Genomic DNA, 14,919 nt, shown 5'->3' on the forward strand with positions numbered 1-14,919 from the left:
CCGCACTGAGGTTTTTTCTCACCTGTACCCTTTTCATCCGTTGGCGGGTGTCATCCGTCAGCCACTCAACTCTTCTGACTCCAATTACCAGGAGACCTCCCCCTCCTCGGGCGACTCCATGCAGTCAAGTCTGCCGGCCTTCAAGACTGCCCCCGGGTAATAACAATCTCCTTACATTATCTGTCTGTACTTACCCTTTGTATGCCTAACATTTCTGCCTTTTCAGTGCCCAGGCAAAGCTCACCAAAAGAGCAAAGAAGACCAGGTCAGCCGGAGTGCCCGACTTGCCTGAGCCGGAGACGACGGCTCAAGAGCCGCCAGTCGCCTCCGCACATGAAGCCACCATTCCCATGGATACGGCGCCTGAAGCCCCTGCCCCGACCACCAAGACAACGACCGAAGCATTAGCTAACCCGGAGGCCTCCGGCTCAGCCCCACCAGCTAACGACCCGGACGTGGTAATTACCCGGACGGAGTTTGTTGAGCCGGGGAGGCCGACCGCGCTGGCCAAATGCTCCGCGAGGGGGGAGTTGCTGCAACCCCACCGGGTGAATCTGGATCTCTCCAGCTACACCGACTTAAGTATTGGAGAACTCGTCTCAGGCTACATCAGCCAGGTTCACAAGAGCCGGGACGCCGAGATCGCCATGGTCAACCAGATCCAACAAAAATCTGAGGTAACCTTCTGCTGTTCTCTTACTTTCCGCATAGTGATCCTTGCCATTCTAGCCCCCAAGTCTAGGACTTATACTTGAATATGTTGTAGACTTTAGATTCCGGCTTACTGAACTGAGCCGGCCGTACATAGATAGATACGTTCAATATGCATTAGCCCCCAAGTGCCAAGTGTCTTTGCTTGGAAAGCGCTTGGGACTTTATAGAATGACTGTTAATAACCCGGAAATATATGCAGGCTGTTGGCAAGAAATTAGAGTCGGACCTGGCGGATCTCAAGAGCCGGCTGAAGGCACAAGAGATGGAGACCCGGAAGGCAAATGCCAAGTTTGTCTCCAGCATCGCCGCTCAGGAGAAATTGAAGACTGAATTCGACGCTGGGCGGAAGGCCTGGGCTGAGGAGAAAGCTGCACTGGTGACCCGGGCAGAACAGGCGGAGAAGGCCCTCACTGAGAAGACCGCTGAGCTCTCCGGTCTAAAGCGCCAAGTGTCCCAAATGGTAGCTGCCATCTTCGGTAAGTTGCCTCACCGGCTTTCATTCAAGTTGGAATGTTTACATCTCTTAACTCATCCTTATCACCGGGTCATCTGATGTTGTTAAACAGGTTCCAGAAGCGCCAACTTGAACCAGAGCGTGGTCACCAAGTTAAAGGCCGTGTACACCCTGGTGGAACAGCTCTACACCGGGTCACAGCGGGCCTTAGCTGTGGTGGCCCTGTCAAATGAAGTGCCGACTCATCTGGCCGAAGTCCTGCGCCGGCTCGCAGTTCTGCCGCAGCGGATCCAGGAGCTACGACGAGCATCCGCGAGATCCGGAGCAATCGCCGCACTGAGCCGGGCCAAAGCCTTCTTGCCGGAGCTAGACCCGGCAGATATCGCCCTGGGTTACCCCAGCCTGAAAGAAGACGGCTCAGCGTTCGACCAGAAGGACTTCGCGGCTTGTGTGAAGGCTGTGCGCCCGGTGGCCACCATCATCGGGAACGACACCGATTTAACCAAGTATCAGCCGGGATACAACGCGGAGAATCAGAGGATTCCAACCCCTCGCTATGAAGCTATCAATCTGATTCCCCCGGCTCGCCAGCACACCTTCGCCCCGGAGATTAACCCGGCCGGGTTAATTGACGAAGAAGCTCAGTTCGAAGCTCTCAGCGGCATCAACTGGAAGTCGTCGACCTTCGAAGCCTTGGGATCAGCCGAAGCAGAAGATGAGCCGGGGACTTCAACTCAGCAGGCGTCATAAACCGGCTAGCGGCTCACCAAACAACGCCCCATCCTTGAAACTTTGAAAGATTTTTGTAATAGAGTAGGTGCAACAATTTATCTCTGCCGTGCCATCGTGCACGTAATGAATGCTGAAATCCTTTGAAGTCATTCTTTTGATGCTCCTCCGGGTCGTAATTATCCCTTTGTCCTTCTCAACCTTAAAAAGTGCCTTTAAATATCTGCATAGAAAGGCAAATTACAAGTCGCAAGGCGGCTTACCGCCCTGAGAATCAGGTGTTTGAGATGGATAACCCGGGATACGAACCAAAAAAGATTGGTCCTTAACTATACTCGAACATAGCTGTGATGACACACTTAACAGCCTGTAAGCATACTTCCGGGTTAAATAACCCGGGTAGCACGGTTGGTACCTTAACTCGAATTTATTTGTCTTGATGACATCCATGATGCTCAACTAACAAGATAAACCAAAATTAAGCCGGCAAGTGAAACCCGGCAGTACATACTTTGACATGATCAAAGCAAGTTTGTGGTAAAATATAAAAACTTAAGGGCTTCCGGTTCGAATACGACCAGAAACTCGGTCCAAAGGGGTTAAGCTAAGATTCGGATACGATCATATAGCCCCCAGTGGGTTTGGCGATGCCAATCAAGAGGGTATCGACAGCTATGTTCTCTTTGGTTCGAATACGACCCATGTTTGAACAGGAAGCCCCCAAGTGATTCTGAAAATTTGTTTAACGACGCTGATTCGAATACGATCCACGTCGGTTCTCAGAGGGGTTACACTATGATTCAAATATGACCAGAGGCAACTTCCCAATGAGCTCGGCACTTTGCCAATCAAATGGGTATCGACAGCTATGTTCTCTTTGGTTCGAATACGACCCATGTGTGAACAGGAAGCCCCCAAGCGACTTTACTGCTTACAGCTAGATTCGAAGATGATCATAAGCCGGATCTTCTGTAAGTCAGCATGTAACAACACACATTTTTGGAAGAGAGCAAAGGACAGAGGTCCTGCTTTATTGCTTTATCATAATATATACATGGCTGAGATAAATATGTACATCACAAGAGTCGGAAGCTCAAGTGTAGTAAGGCCGAAGCTGAGCTATGTTCCACGGCCGACGGGTCTCCTCCTCAGATTTACGTGAGTCCTTATGCTCCCGGATATCAATGAGGTAATATGACCCGTTGTGCAAGTTCTTACTGACCACAAAAGGCCCTTCCCAAGGTGGGGATAACTTGTGTGCATCTGTTTGATCCTGGATGAGCCGGAGCACCAGGTCGCCCTCCTGGAAGACCCGGGATTTGACCCGGCGGCTATGATAACGGCGCAGGTCTTGTTGGTAAATCGCTGAACGGGCGGCTGCCACATCACGCTGTTCGTCCAGCAAGTCCAGAGCATCTTGGCGCGCCTGTTCATTATCCGTCTCAACATAAGCCGCCACACGAGGTGAATCATGACGGATGTCGCTGGGGAGAACTGCTTCTGCTCCATAAACCATGAAGAAAGGCGTGAAGCCTGTAGACCTGTTAGGAGTAGTGTTGATGCTCCATAAAACGGAGGGCAACTCCTCCACCCAACAACCTGGCGTCCGTTGCAAAGGGACCAAGAGCCGGGGTTTAATGCCCTTCAGAATCTCCTGGTTAGCTCTCTCAGCTTGACCATTGGATTGGGGGTGTGCCACTGAAGAGACATCAAGCCGGATATGCTCTCTTTGACAAAACTCCTCCATAGCGCCTTTGGACAGATTAGTGCCATTGTCTGTTATGATGCTGTGTGGAAAGCCGAAGCGGAAGATCACCTTTTTCATAAATTGAACCGCCGTGGCTGCATCACACTTGCTAACTGGCTCAGCTTCCACCCACTTCGTGAATTTGTCCACTGCCACCAAGAGGTGGGTCTTCTTATCCTTGGACCGTTTAAAAGGCCCGACCATATCAAGCCCCCAGACCGCAAAGGGCCAAGTGATCGGGATCATCCTCAATTCCTGAGCCGGCACATGAGCCCGTCGGGAGAACCTTTGGCAGCCATCACATTTACTGACCAAGTCCTCTGCATCAGCGTGAGCCGTCAGCCAATAAAAACCATGACGGAAAGCCTTGGCCACAAGAGATTTTGAACCGGCATGATGGCCACAATCCCCTTCATGGATCTCGCGCAAGATCTCTTGACCTTCCTCAGGGGAGATACAACGCTGGAATGCCCCTGAAACACTGCGATGATGCAACTCGCCATCGATAACAATCATTGACTTAGCCCGCCGGGTTATTTGCCTGGCCAGAATTTCATCCTCAGGCAACTCTCCCCGGGTTATATAAGCCAGATATGGCATTGTCCAGTCTGGTATGATATGAAGAGCCGCCACCAGTCGTGCCTCCGGGTCAGGGATAGCCAAGTCCTCCTCTGTAGGCAACTTAACCGAAGGGTTATATAGGACATCCAGGAAAGTGTTAGGCGGCACCGGCTTTCGCTGAGAGCCGAGCCGGCTTAAAGCATCAGCCGCCTCATTCTTCCTGCGGTCAATGTGCTCCACTTGATATCCCTGAAAGTGCCCGGCAATGGCATCAACCTTGCGGCGATAAGCCGCCATTAGAGGATCCTTAGAATCCCAGGTGCCTGATACTTGTTGAGCCACCAAGTCTGAGTCACCAAAACACCTCAGCCGGCTTAAGCTCATCTCCTTAGCCACCCGAAGACCGTGGAGCAAAGCCTCGTACTCAGCCGCATTATTAGTGCAAGGAAACATCAACCGTAGCACATAATGGAACTTGTCACCTTTAGGGGAAGCCAAGACCACACCAGCCCCCGAGCCCTCCAGCTGCCTGGACCCATCAAAGTGAATAGTCCAATAAGTGTTATCCGGCTTTTGCTCGGGTACTTGTGACTCTGTCCAATCATTGATGAAATCTATCAAGGCCTGAGACTTAACAGCAGTGCGTGGCACATATTTGAGGTCATGAGGTCCAAGTTCTATAGCCCACTTAGCAATTCTCCCTGTAGCCTCTCTGTTCTGGATAATATCACCGAGAGGGGCGGAACTGACCACAGTGATGGGATGACCTTGAAAGTAATGCTTAAGCTTCCGGCTCGCCATAAACACCCCATATACGAGCTTCTGCCAATGCGGATACCGCTGCTTGGACTCAATGAGCACCTCACTGACATAATAAACCGGCCGCTGAACCGGATGCTCCTTACCCGCCTCCTTGCGCTCCACCACAATAGCCACGCTGACGGCTCGTGCGTTTGCCGCTACATACAGTAGCAAGGGCTCCTTATCAACCGGAGCAGCAAGGACGGGGGGCTCTGCCAGTTGCTTTTTCAAATCCTCGAAGGCGGTATTAGCTGCATCATTCCAGACAAAGTTATCAGTTTTCTTCATCAATTGATATAAGGGCATAGCCTTCTCACCCAAACGGCTTATAAACCGGCTTAACGCAGCGATGCGACCCGCCAAACGCTGAACGTCATTTATACATGCCGGCTTAGCTAGAGAAGTGATAGCTTTGATCTTCTCTGGGTTAGCCTCAATGCCCCTGTCAGAAACCAAGAAGCCCAATAGTTTGCCTGCAGGAACACCAAAAACACATTTGGCCGGGTTAAGCATCATCTTATAGACCCGGAGATTGTCGAAGGTTTCCCTTAAGTCATCTATCAGGGTTTCCTCCTTGATGGATTTAACCACAATGTCGTCCACGTAAGCGTGAACATTGCGCCCGATCTGCTTATGAAGGCAATTCTGCACACAACGCTGGTAAGTCGCCTGTGCACACTTGAGTCCAAAGGGCATAGACACATAGCAGAAGGCTCCAAAGGGAGTGATGAACGCCGTCTTCTCCTGGTCCTTAACTGCCATCTTAATCTGATGATACCCGGAATAAGCATCCAAGAAACTTAAGCGTGCACAACCTGCCGTGGCGTCAATGATTTGATCGATACGGGGGAGAGCAAAAGGATCAGCCGGACACGCCTTGTTCAAGTCCGTGTAGTCCACACACATCCGCCAGGTGCCGTTCTTTTTAAGTACAAGCACCGGGTTAGCCAACCACTCTGGGTGAAAAACCTCAACAATGAACCCGGCCGCCAAAAGCCGGGCCACTTCTTCACCAATAGCCTTCCGCCTCTCTTCGTTAAACCGTCGAAGGAACTGTCTGACCGGCTTAAATTTTGGATCCACATTGAGAGTGTGCTCAGCGAGTTCTCTAGGTACACCTGGCATGTCAGAAGGTTTCCATGCAAAGATGTCCCTATTCTCACGGATGAACTCGATGAGCGCGCCTTCCTATTTCGGGTCCAGATTTGCACTGATGCTGAACTGCTGAGACGAGTCACCTGGAACAAAATCAACAAGTTTAGTCTCATCGGCTGATTTAAACTTCATTGCTGGTTCATTCTCCGTGGTTGGCTTTTTCAGAGAGGTCATATCTGTTGGGTCAACATTGTCTTTATAAAATTTCAACTCTTCTGTGGCACAAACAGACTCTGCATAAGCCGCGTCACCTTCCTCACACTCCAGAGCCACTTTCCGGCTGCCGTGAACTGTAATGGTCCCATTGTGACCCGGCATCTTGAGCTGTAAGTACACATAACACGGCCGTGCCATGAACTTGGCGTAAGCCGGCCGTCCGAATATAGCATGGTATGGACTTCTTATCTTGACCACCTCAAAGGTCAACTTCTCCACCCTGTAGTTGTTTTCATCACCAAAAGCCACTTCCAATTCGATCTTGCCGACTGGATAAGCCGACTTACCGGGTACCACACCATGGAAGATAGTATTTGACTGGCTGAGGTTCTTATCAACTAGCCCCATACGACGGAAAGTCTCATAATAGAGGATGTTGATGCTGCTGCCTCCATCCATGAGTACCTTTGTGAACTTATAGCCTCCCACCTGAGGAGCCACTACTAAGGCCAGGTGGCCCGGGTTATCCACCCGGGGAGGGTGATCCTCCCTACTCCACACTATGGGCTGCTCCGACCACCGTAAGTAGCGTGGAACCGCCGGCTCAACAGCATTAACAGCCCTCTTGTGAAGCTTCTCGTCTCGTTTGCACAAACTAGTGGTGAACACGTGATACTGTCCACCGCTAAGTTGCTTCGGGTTGGTCTGATAGCCCCCCTGTTGCTGTTGATGACCCTGACCAGACTGTTGATTGAAGCCCCCTTGACCGTTCTGAGGACCGGAATTTGACCCGCCACCCGGGCCATGAAAGCCGCCAGCGCCGGAGCCGCCTGCGCCTGGGCCGCCGCCCGGGCCATTGTAGTTTTTAAAGGCCTTCATGATAGCACAATCCTTCCACAGATGAGTCGCTGGCTTCTCTCTAGAGCCGTGTCTCGGACAAGGTTCATTCAACAGCTGCTCCAGAGAAGGTCCTGACCCGCCGCCTCGGGGAGGGGGCCTCCCCTTGCGTCGCTGGTTGTTGCCTTGGGTGTTGGCTACGAACTCCAGGCTGCCATCGGCCTTGCGCTTGCCTCCTCCTTGATTCCCCGGGTTAAACTGAGGGCCCTTGCCATTGCCGTTCTTCTTTCCCTTCCCTGTCCTTTCATCATCTGAAGGGGGATCCTTGGTACCATCGGAATCAGCGTATTTGACAAGAGCCGCCATTAGTGTACCCATATCCGTGCAGTCACGTTTAAGCCGCCCAAGCTTCATCTTTAGGGGCACAAAACGACAGTTCTGTTCTAACATCAAGACTGCAGAGCCGGCGTCCATCTTATCTGATGAATGTATGATCTCCTTGACCCGGCGAACCCAATGGGTCGTGGACTCACCCTCCTGCTGCTTACAGTTAGTCAAATCCACAATTGACATAGACTGCCTACAGGTATCCTTGAAGTTTTGAATGAACCGGGCCTTCAGCTCAGTCCAAGACCCAATGGAGTTCGGTGGCAGCCCTTTTAACCACGTGCGGGCAGTTCCATCTAACATCATGGTGAAATATTTGGCCATGGCCGCCTCGCTGACCTCTAGCAGTTCCATAGCCATCTCATAACTCTCAATCCAGGCCGCAGGCTGTAAGTCAGCTGTATAGTTAGGCACCTTCCTAGGGCCCTTGAAATCCTTAGGTAGACGTTCATTACGGATGGCCGGCACCAAACAAGGGACACCCCCGGTCCTGGTAGAAATACCCACATCAACGGACGCCGTTGGATAAGCCGGGGGGGTCTGATAAGCCGTCAATTGCGGCACCTGCTCCGCCTCTTGCCGTGCTTGGTCTGCGGCGTAGAAGGTTCCAACATGAGCCGGGCCATGGCCAGGGGTGGGCCATGGCGTCGGACATTACTTGAGCCGGTCGCCGAGACCATGTGCCGGCTGTAACTCGGGCTCTGGCCTGGGCGAGGAGTTGAGTGGATCCTGTCCCGGCTGTAGGAGTACGCCTCTTGCTGCGCTAGGGCCGTCTGCAGGAGTTCCCTGACCCGGCGGGTTTCGACGGCTGCCGGAGAATTGCCGTCAACGGGAAGAGCCGCCAGTCGTGCTGCCGCAGCTACCATGTTCTCCAGCGGGTTATCGTAATGACCCGGGGGTATTGGCACATACTGAGGCGGGGCAGGGGGCGCCTGGGGAGGCCCCATTACTAGTGGCTGAATAAGGGGTCCCGACCCGGGCGCAATGACCCCTGGTGGGTTACTGGATCCCGCACCCGGCGTGTTGAATAGATTGCGCGGATCGTAAACCGGCGGGAGTCGAGACTGGGCCTTCTGATGCCTCCTTCTCATGACCTCGTTGGCCGCGTTCTGATCCATCGTGAGTTGGAAGGACTGCGCCTGAATCAACTGAGTCCGGGCGTCGAGAGCCGCCCGCTCCGCCGCCAGCCTGATCCCTTCTGCTGCAAGATCCTCTTTTGCTTTCATCAGATCCAATTTTAACTGTGCCACCTCCGCGTCATGCTGGGCTTGATCTGCCGGGTCAACCGTGGCAGTTAACAGGGCCGTCATCTTATCTGTGAGATCCATCAGCACCTGAGCCGGGGAAGGCTCCGGGTTTTCTGATCCGGTAGCGGGGTTCTGAACAGGCTGCGCACCAGCCATAAAAACTCCGACCTGACTTGGCGGCTCAAAAAGGTCCGGAATACTGTTGCCATCGGAATAACTCATGAGCCTGCCATCTTGAAGTTGGTACAACGAGTTTGACTCATCAGCGGCCGACTCGCCGTCAGAGCCGGCGGCCGCCTCATCCCCAGACCCAGATGGATCGGAGGGCCTTCCATGGATGCATCCCACAAAAGCGCGTTTTAAGGCAGGCCGGGCCCGGGCGGGTCGTGCGCGCTGAGCCGTTTCGATGAGATCGGCGCAGAGACCCGGCTCGGGGCCCGGCTCACCAACCTTGCCAATGAAGACATGAATTCCGCCAAAGGGGACCCGGTACCCGTACTCCACTGAGCCGGCGTCGGGGCCCCAGTCCGCGTCGTCGATGTAGAGCCTGCCGCGACGACTCTTGGTCATCTGGCCCACAGCGTATCCCTTGAGCCCTTCGAAGCTGCCCTTCAAGAACTCAAATCCACCGTGCGCTTGCCCCACGGTGGGCGCCAACTGTCGTGGAATTGTCACGGCAGATGTCCTTGGGCTAGGACTTAGTCGTGGAGCCATCGCAACTAGGAAGCTTGAAGGGGTTATGCGGGACAAGGAACACGAGGGTTTATACTGGTTCGGCCCCTTACGGTGAAGGTAAAAGCCTACGTCCAGTTCGAGGTGTTATTGATTAGGGTTACGATCGCCAGGGAGCTAAACAGCTATCCCGGCTCTCGCAGAGATTGTTGTCGCCCTTGAACCGCTGCCGGGTCCTCCCTTTATATAGGGAGGCTGACGCCCAGCAGCCCTTAGAGTCCCGGCCGGCTCATAAGAGCGTCTGGCTCGGACTCTAATCAATACTTGCCTTACACTACAAGTCTACTATAACAATGATTGTAACTACGGGCTTTAAGCCATATCCGGGTCTCAGCCCATCTCTGGCCCATTATCTTGAAACTTAGCTCCGGGCTTCTGGTAATGACCCTTAGAATAACCCGGCCATCCTGGCGGGTGACTCCAAGGTCTATATCCTCAACAGCCAGCGCAGTAGGTCTCTCCGGCTCAACAAACTCCGTCCGGGTGATTACCACGTCCGGGTCATCTGCTGGTTGAGCCGAGCTGGAGGCCTCCGGGTTAACAGAAGCTTCTGATATGGGCTTGTTGGTTGGAGCAGCGGCCTCGGGAGCAGAGGCAGCTGGCGGTTCTTGACCGGCTACCTCCGGCTCAGGCAAATCCGGCTCTTCGACTGGCTTGGTCTTCTTCGCCCTCTTGGAGAGCTTGGCCTGGGCGCTGAAAAGACAGAAAGGTTAAGCACAAGAGTGTAAGTAAAAGACAAAGTACACCATAAGATGATCATTATTACCCGGGCACAGTCTTGAAAGCCGGCAGGTTCGACTGCATAGAGTCGCCCGAAGAGGGGGAAGTCTCCTGATAATTTGAGTCAGAAGAATTGAGTGGCTGACGTATAACACCCGCCAAAGGATGAAAAGGGTACAAGTTGGAGATAACCTCAGTTCGGCGCTTCCTCGATGCGTTAGGTAACCCGGAGGAGAGGTCGGCGTCCTTGTTGGTCCGGGTGTGACGCCGGCTCTCATGAACCTGTCGCTTCAAAATAAATTAAGGATCTTGATAAGCTAAAGGATGTGAAAAGCTTACTTTCTGGGTTACCCTTCGGACTTTCAGCCTTGGCAAGGGCTCCGAGTCGGAGGAAAGTGACATTACCTCTTCAACCACCGGGTTACTGGCTCCGGTGTCATCCTGTTGATGAACAAGTGTTGGTAAGGCGGACAGAAATAAACAATAAACATAACAGAGAGTTTACAGGTTCAGGGGTTACCTCTGACTCGGAGCTGTCGCTTAGTTGCATCAGCTCCGAAGTAGTAGGCCTACTTCCCTTCTTACGGGGAGCGGCTTTCTTCGCCTTTCTGGCCTTCTTGGCCGCTTCATGGTCATATTTGACCCGCCAGAACTTGTCATCAGCCTGAAAAATACAATGATGATTTATTAAAACGATTCAGATGAAAGTTATATACAGAAGAAGATAAGATGATCAGATCAGCGGCTTACCATTGGGGCTGGGTTGGTCTTGCAGAAGGGGGCTAACCCGGTCCTCCCGCAGTCTGCCAGGCTCTTGTTCAAAAGAGCCTTGGTCATATCCTCTGCAACATCTTCAGGAAGATCGTTGCGGCTGTGTCTCTGGGGGTCATCCTTTCGGCCCGTGTACTCGCACATTAAGCCGGGGCGGCGGCTCAATGGGATCACCCGCTAGGAGATCCAGACCCGGACCAGATCGATTCCGTTGAGACCATTGACCAGGAGAGCCTTGATCTTGTTTATGGTGGGGAGCAGAGGTTGGCGCTCCGCTTGAGTCAGCTTGTCTGACAGTGGGTGTGTTGGCTCCAGACGCGAGGGGCGAAAGCCGGGCAACGGACTCTCATCAGCCGGCGACGTGTCTTGGCAGTAGAACCACGTCAGATTCCAGTCTTTTGGGTGGCTTGGCGGCTCTGCGTAAGGGAAAAGGCAGTCCCTCCGCCGCTGAATGGAGATGCCACCTAGCTCCAAACTTGGCCCATTGGCGCACTCATTCTGACGGTTCAGGTAGAAGAGCTCTCTGAAGAGTAGCAGGCTGGGCTCCTCTCCAAGATAGACCTCGCAGAACACTTGGAAGTTGCAGATGTTGGACACCAAGTTGGGTCCTATATCTTGTGGCCGCAGGTCAAAGAAATTCAGCCCGTCTCTAAAAAATTTGAGCCGGGCAGTGCGAAGCCCCGGCTCATGTGATCCGCAAAAATGACCACCTCCACGTCCTTTGGCTGTGGTCTCTCCTCTGACGGGTCAGGGGCACGGTAGGACATGACATCCTTCTTGGGCAGGTAGCCTGACTTGACAAAATCCGCTAAGGTCTCATTGGTGACATTGGATCTCATCCAATTGCAAGTGATAGAGGCTTTAGGAGCTTTGGGAGGCATGGTGAAAGTCGGCAGCCTATGATAAAAGGAAACGTCCGGTTTAAGTATAAGCCGGAGGGAAGTTATAGTTCAATGTTAAAGTGGCGGCTTACAGAGAGGACTAATGACATATATCTAAGTGCACCAGGTTATTTAAGCCGCCCAAGGTATTGAGAGTAATTCGATTGTCTACGGCCTTATCATAGATGAGCCGGAAAATTCTATGGCACATGGTCTCCTTTGAGTCGGAAGGTTCTACGGCGCGTGGTTTCTTTAAGCCGGAAATATAAACCGCCATGACTCAATGAGTGCAGTTTTTTACTAAGTGTGGTGAAAACAGGTTTCACGCATTAGGGTGAATATTTTGGATCAAAATGGTCGGGCAAAAGGAAAATTTCTAGACCTAAAAACAGACGCAGGGGAGTTCTTGGGCTCGAACAAGGCTCTTATGCAGTAAAAAGAGGGCTACTTGCATGTGAAATGGGTGCTAAACAGTTACCGCAGTGGTTCTATACAAGGCTAAGATCAAAAACGGGCAGTAAAAATGACAACTACCGGAGCTCGTGGGCGACAACGAAGAACACGAAGAACATGGATGAACCCTACGGCAGATCTGTTCTACAGGGCAAGCAGGACTTACAGGGGCTGGTGAGTCGCGGAGGTCGTCGCGTTTCTCTGGTCAAATCAGGGTGATGTAGCGGCCTGAGTTGGTGACGGCGAGAAGACCCGCGGCGGCGGCGGCAGCAGAGCTCGAGCAGGGGAGCAGTGGCGCGAGGAAGAAGACGAAGAAGAGAGGAGTGGCTGAAGGCCCGTCGGGCCGGCCTATTTATAAGGGTGAGCTCATAAGTGGGCGCGAGAAACGAGGAGACCACGGCGTGGTTATCTCCCCACGAAACGCCTCGATTTTCGGGATGGCAGTAAAGATAAGATCCGTTGCGGATCTGGTGGAGTAAAAACGGGCTTAATAGAAGATGACGTCACGGCGGATTACCCGGAGTTCAGAGAATGACGTCACGCTGGGTTATGGCCTTCACACAAATGGTAAGCCGGAGATTTTTTCTGTCGAAAGAATTGAAGATTGACATGAGCCGGCTCAAATCAATCTGGGGCCTAATGTTGAGGATATAGACCTTAGAGTCACCCGCCAGGAGGGGCCGGGTTACTCTTATGGTCATTGCCAGAAGCCCGGCGCCAAGCTTGAAGACGGTGGGCCAAAGACGGGCTTAAGACCCGGATATGGTTTAAGGCCCGTAGTTACAATCGTTATTATGGTAGAGCTTGTAGTGTAAGGCAAGAATAGTTGAGAGTCCGAGCCGGACACTCTTATGAGCCGGCCGGGACTCTGAGAACTACTGGGCGTCAGCCTCCCTATATAAAGGGTCGACCCGGCGGCGGTTTAGGGACAAGGAAGATCTCATCGAGAGCCAGGCATAGCAGTTTAGCTCCCTGGTCATCGAAACCCTAATCAATACCACCTCAACTGGACGTAGGCTTTTACCTTCACCGTAAGGGGCCGAACCAGTATAAACCCTCGTATTCCTTGTCCCGCTTAACCCCTTCAAGCTTCCTAGCTGCGATGGATCCACGACTAAGTCCTAGCTCAAGGACATCTGCCGTGACAATTCCACGACACTTTCCGAAGGAATCCGCCACCGCCACCAACAGCAGCCCAGAGTGGGATCCTAGGATCCAGCCCCTGGTGAAATCGTGAGTATATAAAATCCAGACACGTTTATATATCCAGACTCACTAGCATATAGCGTTTAACGCCTCGAGTTACGCCTTTTTTGCAGTCCGGCCAGGTCCCGCGCCGAACAATCCTCATGAGAGGATTTACTGGGTTCGGATGCTATGGACAGCGGGACACCCCCGACGGCCCCCTCCCCGAAACACGTGAACGACACCGAGGCATCATCCCAAAGGGACCCACGCCGAGGAGGGGGTGGAAAGACCGTCAAGGCGGCGCCAGAAGGCCAAACTTCGGCGGCCGAACATATGGGAGAAAAGGCTCCCATGGACACCGACGGCGGGGGCTATCTTGAATTCGGCCCCCAGCCGGACACAATTCCGGAAGCCAACACGGCCCCGGAATCAGGCAGGCAACCTCCCTCGTTAAGAGGGGGTGTGCCTGTTCCACTGGCAACCTCTGCCCAACCAGAGGTGCCAGATACCTTATCAGCAGCGTTGAAGAGCGCCTCCATCGTTGAAGAACACCGTGCCCTTATGGGTGCGGTGATTGCGAAGATTCAGTCCGCAGAAAGCGGGCTGAACGAAGCCTCCATCAGCCTTATAACGGGCTTTGAGGTATGTTGTGAGGTTTGCAAAGAGTGTCATAGTATAGATAGTAGCCCCTGATACACTATTCGGCGTTCGAAAGAAAGAACCAGACAGAGGATCAAATATATGTTTGCAAGAGACTTACCTTGTGGTACCTCTCCCTCTTTTGCTTTTTATAAGGAGGCGTCATTAGTGACTGCCGCCTCTCATACTGCGGAAGTCTCCGGACTGAAACAGAGTCTGGAACGGGCCGAAGAAGAACTTGGCCAGGTGAAAAAGCAGTTGAAAGATAACCAAGGTATGGAAAAAACCTTGCTCGCATTCAGCGCGAATGAATAATTGAATATGATGAAAAAATTTCATGATGTGCTCTAGGGCCGACGGCCGAGGTCGAGGCTCTTAAGAAGGCGGTGGCCGAGGCCGAGAAGAAGGCAGCCACAGAGCAGGCTCTTCGTGAAAAGCACGAGGCCAGGGTTATTGAAGTTGAGCAAAAGCTCCAAGAGGCGGTGAAGAAATGCGAGACTTTGGAGCAGAGTTTAACGGAGAAAGAATCCGAACTCACCAAGGGTCGTCAAGCCGCACACGATGCCCGGGGCGAAGCCGAAGGTGCCCTGCAGGAAATCCAGGAGGCCAGGAAGATCACTGCGGGTAAGGCTTTTTCTACGCAAAGCAAATTTTTGAAGGGAGAAAATCACGTTATTAATTTGAATTCGGATTTCTCCAGGGGTGTTTGCGGAACTGCCACACAGCGTATCTGATGCCTTACAATTC

This window comes from Triticum aestivum, chromosome 4D (assembly GCF_018294505.1).
Source record: "Triticum aestivum cultivar Chinese Spring chromosome 4D, IWGSC CS RefSeq v2.1, whole genome shotgun sequence".
NCBI lineage: Eukaryota > Viridiplantae > Streptophyta > Magnoliopsida > Poales > Poaceae > Triticum > Triticum aestivum.